At 35.4% G+C, this 11,358-nt stretch overlaps 1 pseudogene; it reads right to left on the bottom strand.

The window, feature by feature from the left end:
* Nucleotides 1-1,347: 1,347 nt before the first annotated feature.
* LOC101584035 lies at nucleotides 1,348-2,094 on the bottom strand (annotated as a pseudogene).
* Nucleotides 2,095-11,358: the final 9,264 nt, after the last annotated feature.

Raw genomic sequence — 11,358 nt, 5'->3', positions numbered from 1 at the left:
TGAAAGTACAACTTTACATAAAATTTGGTCTTCTATTGAGTCAAAACTTACGGACATATGTTTTATCATTGCCTCTAGTAAATAATCTCAGAAAGCAGAAGGCTATGTTTCTACTGATAGCTTAAAATTTAAAATAATTAGATGACTTGTTTTTTGTCCTTGTGAGACACTTAAAAAAACCCACATGAAATATCTACCTCTTCACTTTCACAGTAGCTACTTCATCTTGTTATGTAATGAGATGTGATTTGCAGATAAATTGTTTCCTTTATGAAATTTTAGTTTCAAGGATGTCAGTGTTAATCTATGCCATTTCTTCATTCCAAGATGGTTCTACTCCATTTTAGAAATTTGAAATGTACAATTTAAAATTGTTAAATAAAATCTAACCACACACACACACACACACACACACACACAAACACACTTGAAATGTCTCATGTTCTAATGTCCTGTGCAGCTGTTAGGCCTTCAGTGGTCTTGGGTAGGGACCACTTAGGCTTCAGTGGAAACTTGTAGTCCCCCTGCCTATCTATCTTCTGTGTGTTTAAAACGAACAATATGATATTCATCCCCAATACAATAGTAGCTTGTAATGCTTCTTGTCTCTCATTAGAAGTCAATGTTTGATTTAAGATTAGCATTACATCTTTCTAACCTAGTTTAGAGGTCCAAGTAAATCCTCTGAAGACATCAATGTATTTATCAGGGTCATGTGAAAATTTTCCTAGCTGTAGCTTGATTTGCTTTAACTCATTGAGAGAAAGAGAAATAAGAACATAGGTAGTTTCATATGGATTATAACTATACAATTAGAATAAATTTAAATTATTTCTTAATGTAAAGAAAGTTTGAATATAGGCAGTTATGAACACTTTTCCTCTTTTATACATTATAATTTCAATTGTCATAACGACATAAGTAATACTTGTAAAGAATATCATAAGTAATACCTTGTATTCCATTTTGGCTCTAGAAAGAAAAATATTAACTGGTTCTCTTTTTTCAACATTTGTCAAGCATTTAACATTGCCTAAGAATATATTCTAAGAAAGTAAGAACTTCAGCTCCTTGTACAAAAAAATTAGGTTGGGTGACCCTCTTTATTTCTATTTGATTTTTATAATCTCAAGGCATCCCTTAAGTATATTCTACTCCAATAGGGTGTATGCCACCTGGAAAGAGCAGAAGGAAAAACTCAACAGCCTAACCACCCTTGAATGGCTGTGAAATTTTATTCTCCCATGAACTGTGTGCTTACTTTTCTTTATTGGCTAAAGGAGTAAGAGAGTTTTACTTTGCTTCTTTTTTTTAGGTGGTTCACATTCTATTTCTGCAGTGCCATATTTACAGCAGAATAAAAATTAATATAAATTGCCTTCTGTTCAAACTTTCTTTACATGGTTGCATACGAAACCCAGGTCCTTTCAGGTGCTTCTGTCAGTGAAGTAAGACCTCCTGCTGGCTCACAACAGAAACATCCACTCCTTGGTCCAGGCTTGGGAATTTTTCCAGCTTTCAGCTCATCAATAATTTCTTAAATAGCCTTAGGTGTCAGGTCCTCACAGTAGTTGTCATTTATTTGAACCATTGGTGCATTTACCCAGGCACCTAAACATTCCACCTCTATAAGAATGAAAAGTCTATCAGGTGTAATCTCCCAAAGCTTTATCCTCAGTTTTTCTGAATGACCTCCAGGATGCTGTCAGAGTCTCAGAGCAAACAAGGTGTAGTAGTGCAGACCTGAATGTGGTACCTTCCAACTGGCTTCTGGCTGTACATGGTATAAAAAATCGCTACTGCAACCTTGTGCATAGCATAGATGGACAACCAACCATTCTGCCTTTGGGCTAAGTCCAGAACTGGAAGCACTGCTGCTGCTTTATGCCCTTTTGGGTCATTTTTATGATTTCTTCTATCCTATAATTTTCTGATGTAAAATCAAAAGGAGTGCCTGAATTATTCTCAGGAGTATCTCTGTCACAAACAAGGATCCTCCAGCACCATTTCGCACAGTTCTCTTTTGCAAATTCCTTGTCTTCCCCATGAGGTGGTGAGGCCTGCCACCCAGGCTCACAGCACTAAGGAGAACATGGAAACCCCATGGTCCCCCTTTCCAGGCTGGAGGCCTGAATCCCACTGAGACTTTTACTTTGAACTGCACATTTACCCCTATAAAACATTTATAAGTACAAGTTAAAATTGCTCTTCATTGGGATAGGAATGTGTAATGATGAAAGCCTAACATTTTAATAAACTATTGTTATTTGTGTTTTTTTGAAATAGGGCAATTATATTAAAAAGGTGACTTGGAAGTAGTTAGATTATTTCTCCTTATGTGCTATGAAACAGATAACCTGTGGTGATACACTAAAGAGACAACTGACTTGAGGAATTCTACCCTAGGAATTCTACCCTAAGGCAAGGAATTATCCAAGACATATGCACTATCTGTCTAATCTTCAAGCCTTTCCTGGCAGCAGGAAAAGGCTATGCTATATTAAAATTTTGAATCCTCACTGGTTAAATTTATATTTGTCATGTAACAATCACATTTTGCATGTTCACAAAGGCACACTAAACTTCTATGCTTAAAGGAAAGAAACATTTTTTTGCTCTTAACATAAATAAAACACAAATACAAGTATAAATGTGCATTTTTGAAATATCTTTCAGCCTAATTTCTGAAGAGTGGAGTAGTCTAAGTGATTCAAAAATTGACTGAAAATATATAAATTAAAAAATTGACTGAAAAACATAAGAAAAATTTCCACGTTACTAGCAGAGAGAGATGTGTATGAAAGAAATCTGGAAATTGTTCTGATATCAGGAGCCATTTTCCAATACAAAAAATCTTTGGGTTTCTGCCAGAGAGCAGCCCTGGCCATGACCTCTCACTTGTTCTAGTTTATATTGGTGCACACAACAGAGATAAGTCTCCAGAAATGAATTCAGCTGTCTGTTTGGTTAATATTCCATTGGCCATTAGCTTCAATGAGAATTCACCAAATAGACGCTGGGAAAGCTGTTCTCTGCTTTAAGAGTGGCAGCTGGTATAAAAGAGTTTAGCCAGAAGAATAATCATTGTTTGTCAAACTTCTATAAGAAATAGTTAAAAGCTTGAGTAAGATTACCTATCATGTTATAAGTTTACAATAAAGGTTTTAAAGTTTGAAACTTATTATCAAAGAATTTTTCCTGTATACATAAATGATAAGTAGATCTAGGAGGAAAAGAGGAAAAGGTCAGAGATTCTCCCTTAGGCTAAATGTGTTTTGTTTCCAGAAGTCTAGTGTTTTTGGAAATAGCTCCTACTGCTTTCACATAAAGGTTGATTATTTCCACAAGGTCTCAGGTTCAATATACAGAGAGTGACCTGCAAGAACACTAAGCTTGGATATGAACATCAAGTGTGTTCTCCTTGATGGGTAAAATTCTGATGTCTCATCTTACATAGAGAAGTGGTATATGTCCTTCATTTAGAATGACTTCCTAGTTTTAAGCATTAGCAAATGTTCATTTTCTATGGGCTTATCATAGTTGTTCATTACATTGAAAAGCTTGGAATATTCTACAATTGTTTTCTTTATAATTTTACATGCATCTGAAAAGGAAAGTAAGAAGTTTTAATAAAAGATTAGGAGCAAGACCAGAGAAAGGAAACTAAAGCAAAACAGGTTTGACATGTCTGCTAGAGTGTAGAGGAGGATCAGGGGCAATCTGTCTGAGTGAATATTGTATTTCAACAATGGAGGTTAAAAGCAGAATTTATTTATTTGTGGAAAGAAAGCCTTTGTCCAAGAGAGGCAGAGGGGAATTGAATAGGTTACCAAGTTACCTAAATTTCCTAGAGATTTTTATATAAGTGGGCATTTAACATTACTCTTTCTAGTGCTAATGGCTAAAGTGAAGGAATGAAAAACAGTAAAATGAAAAACTACTTTCTCTTCCACTCTAGTTTAAGTATAACATTTACAAAAACAAAACAGGAGTGAAAATGTCCCATTAAATACTTATCATAAGTTTGTAACCTTCTCATGATGTAACTGAGATTTATCAATATTTTACCACAAGTACATAAGAAAGTATAATCAGACAATAAGCAATGGCCAAAGACATAAGAAAATATTAAGTATATAAATGTGTTACCTAAGTGAGTCCCACCTAAATGTCTATAAAACATAAGCACTGTTACTTCCATACAGCGATTTCAGTAGTACTTCATTTTTTTTGCAAAATGTTATCGAGAAACAAATAGAAACAAGACAGTTTCACACCAAACTGGTAGGACAGTTTCAATAATTAAAATATTGCATGCATTATTCCTAGTGGTTATTTGCTGTACAAGATGCGGACATGATATACTATTTACAAACATTATTAGAACAAATCCCTCTATTCATTAAGAGAATGTAACTATATATCTGTCATAACCATTTTGAATACACAGATACAAAATGGACATTCATCAGTATCCCCATTTTTGTTTAGTTTCATCATTTGAATATTATATGTGTGTTAACTCAGCAAAATATTTTAAAGGATACAATAGTCCATAATAGTGTTGAGTCATCCACTTGACCGGCAGTATCAGAAAATGTTGAGCTGAGTCCCCCACAGCTCAACATCACAACATGCCTTTACTTCTCATGCTTCATTTTTATACTTTTCTCCTGGATGGTTAAGACAAAGATAAACAAGATAATGCCACCATAGTTGTAGGTTTTGGGTCTGATAAGGTCAGTGAAATCCCCTCAGGATTTTTCCTGAGATCTTGTACCTCAGATTGTAGAACCTTTGTCAGTGTCAGCCATGTGGATGAATCATGGCCATTACTTGGCCAATGTGCAATCTCTGAAAGCTTGAGAGAATGTTTTCTTTCCATGTTACTCTCCATAGGCACAAACTACATCATAGATCACTTTCCTCTTTGGCCCCATAATCTCCTTGATCAGAAAATTTGGGACATTACTGAGTTACATGACATTACAGTACAAGTTCTCATATGTCCTGAGTCTTAATTGACTTTGGAAGGCTAGAGCCAAAATGTTGGCTTTCATTGCAGCCCTCCTTTTTCTTTAATTTTGGTTTGCAAACTTAGGTTGTTAACCCTCCAGAAGACAAGCTTATTGTTATTACCATACAACCTAGGCTGTTAAGCTTAACCTCAGTACCTGTGTGAATATTAAATATCTTAGGCACAACATGGAACAGGTATTTTTCATCAAGTATTGATATGTTGAATTTTAAGTCCCTACAGAATATGATGAAAAAATATTTAAAAATAATAAAAAATTTAAAAATAGGCGTAAAGAATTATATAATTCTTATGTTTACACATAAGTCCAGAAATCTAACCATATAAAACCTTGAAGAAGGACAGTCCCACAACATTCCTTTTCCTGTCTCCTGATTTCATTCACCACCTCCTACTTTTTGAACAATCATCTAAGTGAGAAACAGCACAAAAGCACCTGGCAAGTCATCACAATCAGCTCATATTCAGAAGACCAGAATGACAGGCACTCCAAGTATAAAACTACTATTAGATATTACCATCTTCAGTGCAGTTGCTTAGTTCACAGGTATCAGTATATATAGTTACTCAGGGTGAGAATCTTTCCAACTAACTGATAGATTCAAAAATCTTCTGAAGATTTTCACGATCATTGCCTTACCCATCTTGTACATATAACAGTATGGCTTCTCACTGTCATGATTCCTAGCTCTTCTCCTTTCCCACTCTTAATAAGTTATTCCTCGAGTTCTTGCTTTCCTTTTACTTGTATTATACCTTTCCATTTGTATTTCTTCTTTTGAGGTGTTACACTACGAAAACTATATGATATTTACACATGTGTGTCTGGTTTATTTCACTTATGAGTATATATTCAAGTGGCATTCACTTCAATATACAAGATTTGAGTTTATCATTCTTTAGAGCTTTGTAATTTTCCATTGTATAAAAATACAACATATTTTTCAACCATTCCTCAGGTGATGGGTATCTTGGTTGTTTCCAAGATTTTGCTATCACAAATTGTGCTGCTACAAACATAAGCATACACATATCACTATATTATGAGGTTTTCAGATCCTCAGGGAATATTCCCAGTAGAGGAATAGCTGTATTAAATGGGATTTCAAGTCCAAGTTTTCTAGGACTCTGCACACTGATTTCCAAAATCGTTGCATAAGTCTACATTCACACCAGCAGTGGAGAAGGGTACCTTTTTCCCCACAGCCTCTCCAACATTTGTTGTTGGGTGATTTCTTCATGATAGCAATTCTTTCTGGGGTGAGATGATATCTCAATGTTGTTTTAATTTGCATTTCATGGATGGCTAGTGATGTGGAGCATTTTTTCATATATTCATTAGCTTCTTTAATTTCATCCTCTGAGAAGTGTGTGTTCATCTCAGATTCCCAATTCTGGATTAGGTCTTTAAATATTGGGGCCTTAGTGTTTTTTAGTTCTTTACAAATTCTAGAGAGCAGACCCTTGTCTGAGTACTTATTTGTCACGATTGTTTCCAAATATGGGGGGTGTCTTTTCACATTGTTGGTAGTTTCTTTTGATGTACAAAAAGCTCTCAGTAAGAGCAGTCTAGATGTTACTTCTTTCAAGGGATTCCTGTGTGATTTGATCTTTGTTCATAAACTATTTGCCTATCCCTATATCTTCAAGAGTTCCTCCTACTTTCTCTTCCAGGAGTTTTAGTGTCAGTGTTTTAATGTTCAGATCATTAATCCATTTCGACTTTAGCTTAGTGCATGGTGGTAGAAATGGGGAAAGGTTTAGTTATGGACATGTAGAGAGCCAGTTTTGCCAGCATCATCTGTTAAAGGAGCTATCTTTCTTATAGTGAGTATATTTCACGACCTTGTCAATCATAAGTTTGCTGTGTGTGTTCATAGGGGCTTCAGTGACTTCTAATCCATTCCCCTGATAGTCAGGTCTATTTTGTTGCCATTACTATGCTAATTTTATCACATTAGCCTTGTAGTATAATTTCAAGTCAGGAATTGTAATGCCTCCTGCCTTGTCTTTATTGCCCAGGACTGGCTTTGCTATTCTAGGTCTTTTCTGCTTCCAAATAAATTTTCAGAATGATTTCTCTAGCTCTGCGAGGTATGTTGGTGGTAGTTTGATAGGGATTGCATTAAATCTGTACAGTAATTTTGGGAGTATGGCCATCTTCACAATGTTGGTTCTCCCTATCCAGGAGCATGGGATATCTTTCCATTTTCTGAAATGCTCTATGATCTCTTTTTAAGAGTGCTGTAATTTTCCTTGAAAAGATCTTTGACTTCTTTACTTAGATTAATTCGAAGGTATTTCATTTTCCTCGGTGTTATTGTAAAGGTATTGTTTCTGTAATTTTCCTCTCAGTTTATTTGCTATCTATGTAGAGGAATGCTATTGACTTTTGGCTACTGACTTTATAACCTGCTATGCTATTGAATTTTTGTATTAATTCTAGTAGATTTTTGGTGGAGTTTCTTGGGTATGCCAAATAAAGTATGTCTTCTGCAAATAATGATAATTTAACTTCTTCTTTAACTATTCTTATTTTATTTATTTCCTTCCCTTGTCTAATGGCTCTAGCTAATGATTCCAGAACTATATTGACGAGGAGTGGTGATAGAGGACATCCTTGTCTTGTACCAGTTCTAAGAGTAAAAGATTTCAGTTTTTACCCATTTAGAATTATGCTAGCTGTTGAGGTTTCATAAATGGCATTCACCTGTTTGAAGTAGAGACCATCTATTCCAATGTTCTGTAGGACTTTGAACATGAATGACTATTGGACTTTGTTAAAAACCTTTTCTGCATCAATTGAGATGATCATGTGGATTTTAGTTGTCGCTCCATTGATATATTGTGTTACATTTATAGATTTTCTAATATTGAGCCATCCTTGCATCCTTGGGATGAATCCTACCTGGTCATGGTGTATGATTTTCTTGATGATTTTCTGTATTCTATTTGATAGGATTTTATTGAGGGTTTTTTCGTCTATGTTCATGAGGGAGACTGGCTTGTAGTTCTCTTTCTTAGTTGCATCTTTCCCTGGTTTGGGTATCAGTATAACACTTACCTCAAGGAATGGTTTTGGGAGTATTGCTTCCTTTTCAATTTCATGTAAGAGTTTGAGGAGTATAGCGACTATATCTTCTGTAAATTTCTTGTAGAATTCAGCTGTGAATCCATCCCAACTTGGACTTTTCTTTGCACGTAGTTTTTTTCATTACACCTTTTTCTCATTGGCTGTTATTGGACTATTGAGAGTGGTTATATCTTGTGGATTCAGTTTTGGTAATTAATTCCTTTTTAGGAATCTGTCCATTTCTTCTGTGTCTTCTATTCTGTGTGAGTAATGATTCTCAAAGTAGCTATTGATAATGTTCTGAATTTCCACTGCGTCTGTGGTAATTTCACCCTTTTCATTCTTTATTACTTGTATTTGAATTTTTTCCGTCCTCTTTTTGATGAGGTTAGCTAGGGGCTTATTGATTTTGTTTAATCTTTCAAAAAACCAGCTCTTTGCTTCGTTAATAGTTTGAACGATTTTCTTCATCTCAATTGAATTAATTTCTGCTCTAATCTTTATGATTTCTTCCCATCTTTGAGCTCTGGGTTTGGTCTGCTCTTCCTTTTCTAGTTTTTGAAAATACAGCATTTGGGTATTTCTTTGTTCCTCTTCTGTTTTCATAATGTGTGGATGCACAGCTATAAATTTCCCTCTAAGAATTGCTTCCATCGTATCTCATAAATTCCTATTATTTATGCTTGAAATTTCAAAAAATTGTAGATATTGTTGAATTTCTTGTTTAATTTCATCTGTGACCCATTGGTTGCTGAGTAGGGTGTCATTTAATTTCCATGTATTGAAAGTTCTTTTCTGGTTTCTGTTGTCATTTATTTCTAGTTTCACTGCACTGTGGTCAGATAATATGCATGGGATAAGTTCTGTTTTCTTTCATATTCTGAAGCATGACCTTTTTTTTTTTTTTTTTTTTGGTTTTTTTTTTTTTTTTGGTGGAACCGGGTATTGAACTCAGATCCTTGCGTTTGTTAGTCAAGCGCTAGCTCTACTGAGCCATCTCTCCGGCACCTGAAGCATGACCTATTGACCAATACTATGTTGATTTTAGAAAATGACACATGTGCAGCTGAGAAAAATGTGTTTTCAGTTGTGTTTGGGTGTAATCCTCTGTATATGTCCACCAAGTCCATTTCTTTCAAGCTCTGGCTTAGTTCTGTTATTTCTCTGCTAAGTTTTTGTCTGGTGGACCTATCGTTTTGGGATAAGGGGTTGTTAAGTTCTCCTTTTAAGATTGTGGTTTTGGATACTAGATTTTTCATGTCCATCAAGATTTGCTTTATATAATTAGGTGATCCCGTGTTTGGTGCATACATATTTATGAGCATTACCACTTCCTCTTGAATTTTCCCCCTAACCACTATATAGTGGTCTTCTTTGTTTTGCTTGATTATTCTTGTTTTGAAGTTGAGACTCTCTGAGAATAGGATGGCAAATCCTGCTTTTTTACTGCGGTGCTGGTGCATGTAATATTTTTTTTCCATCCTTTGACTTTCAAACTATGAATGTCTTTATGAGTTAAATATGTTTCTTGTATACAGTATATTGTTGGAATTTGTTTCCTGATCCACTGTGCCGGTCTATTCCTCTTAATTGGTGAATTTATTCCATTTGCAATGATGGTTATAATTGAGATATATTGACTTATGATTGACCTGTTGTTTACGTGTTGTCTTTCACTCCTTTTTCTCCTATATTTCATTGCTTGCCCTATTTAGTTGGTTGCTTCTGCGCTCATTGGTGGAGTTCTGATAATTTTGGTCCCTCTCTAGAACATCTTTCAGGAGCCTGTGTAGGGTTGGCTTTGTCGTCATGAAATTCTTTACTTGCTCTTTGTCATGGAAGTATTTCACTTCTCTATCAAACTTGAAAGAGAGTTTTGCAGGGTTTAGTAGTCTGGTATGGAATTTGTTTTCATAGAGAATTTGAAGTACTCTGCTCCATGCTTCTCTTGCCTTCATGGATTGTGAAGAGAAGTGGGCCATAATTCTGATGGGTTTTCCCTTGAATGTGATCTGCTTCTTTTCTCTAGCGGCTTTCAGTAGATTATTCTTGAGCTAAATTTCTGGGATCTTTACTATTATATTTCTCAGTGTGTTTTTAATTGAGCTGAGGTTATTTGGTGTTCTGTATGCTTCAGTTACCTGAGTGTCAGATTGTTTCCTCATATTTGGGAAGTTTTCTGCTATTACTTCTGCCCATATTTTTTAATGTCATTTGTATTGACTCCTTCTTTCTCATTGATGCCTATTAGTCTCACATTGTTCATTTTGCATCATCTTGCAGGTGATGGATTGATTTCCTGCATACTAGTTGTTTTTAAGAGATCCTTTCTTACCTTTTCACTAGCTGCACCAGCATCTTGAAGATCTGAATCTCTGTCTTCACTTTCACTTAAACGCTTTTGCAAGCTTGTGATTGAGATCTTAAATTCCTCTTTATCTCTTTGACTCTGCTTAATGCGATCTATTTCTTTCCTTTATTGCTCATTCAAGGAATCCATCATTTTTCTAATCTCTATTTCTTATCAATGTCTTCTTTAGAAGCAGTTATTAATTCTGTTACTGCAGAATATTTTTCAGATTAGCTTTCCTACCTATATTTCTGTAGTTTATTCTTTAATTCAGATGGTATGAGTTCAGAGAATTTTTCTTTTATTTTAGGAAAGAATTCCGCCTTGAGTTCCTGTGTAACTTTGTGTCATTGCTTATTTACTATTGACACTATTAATTCATACATTTCAGCTGAGCTAGTGTCCTCTGCATTTGTTCTGGATGGGTATTGGGCTTCCTCCTTATTTTTCTGCATTTCATTCTTTACTGCAGGTGCTATTAATTCAGGGATTTCTTTTTTCATTTTCAATCTGATTTCCTCTATACCTTTCTGCAGTTGTTTCTTTATTTGAGAAGCCATGGATCCATTGAATTCAGTTGTACGATTCCCAATTTCTTCTGTGTTTGTGTCCTCTGCACTTGCTATGATTGGGCTGGGTTCTGAGATTGTATTTTGCTCCTTCTCATTGTCATTTTCTGTAGCACTGTCTTCTGATCTTTGTTGTAGAGCTTTGGTGCAGTTATAACCTTAGCACCTACTGAAGTTCAGGTGCAAATCTACAAAGTTTGGACTTATCCAGCTCTGCCTGGCTTGGGTCTGGCTGCTGTGCTCACCTTCTTCCTGCAGCTATTCTTTGGAGTGAACCTGTTGTGCCCCTCTGGAAAGATGTTCTGCTCCTGGACTACCTGGGTTGTTC

This window comes from Octodon degus, unplaced genomic scaffold (assembly GCF_000260255.1).
Source record: "Octodon degus isolate 3935 unplaced genomic scaffold, OctDeg1.0 scaffold00411, whole genome shotgun sequence".
Lineage (NCBI taxonomy): Eukaryota > Metazoa > Chordata > Mammalia > Rodentia > Octodontidae > Octodon > Octodon degus.
The sequence above is the reverse complement of the archived record's forward strand: the minus strand, read 5'-3'. Positions and strand labels throughout refer to the sequence as shown.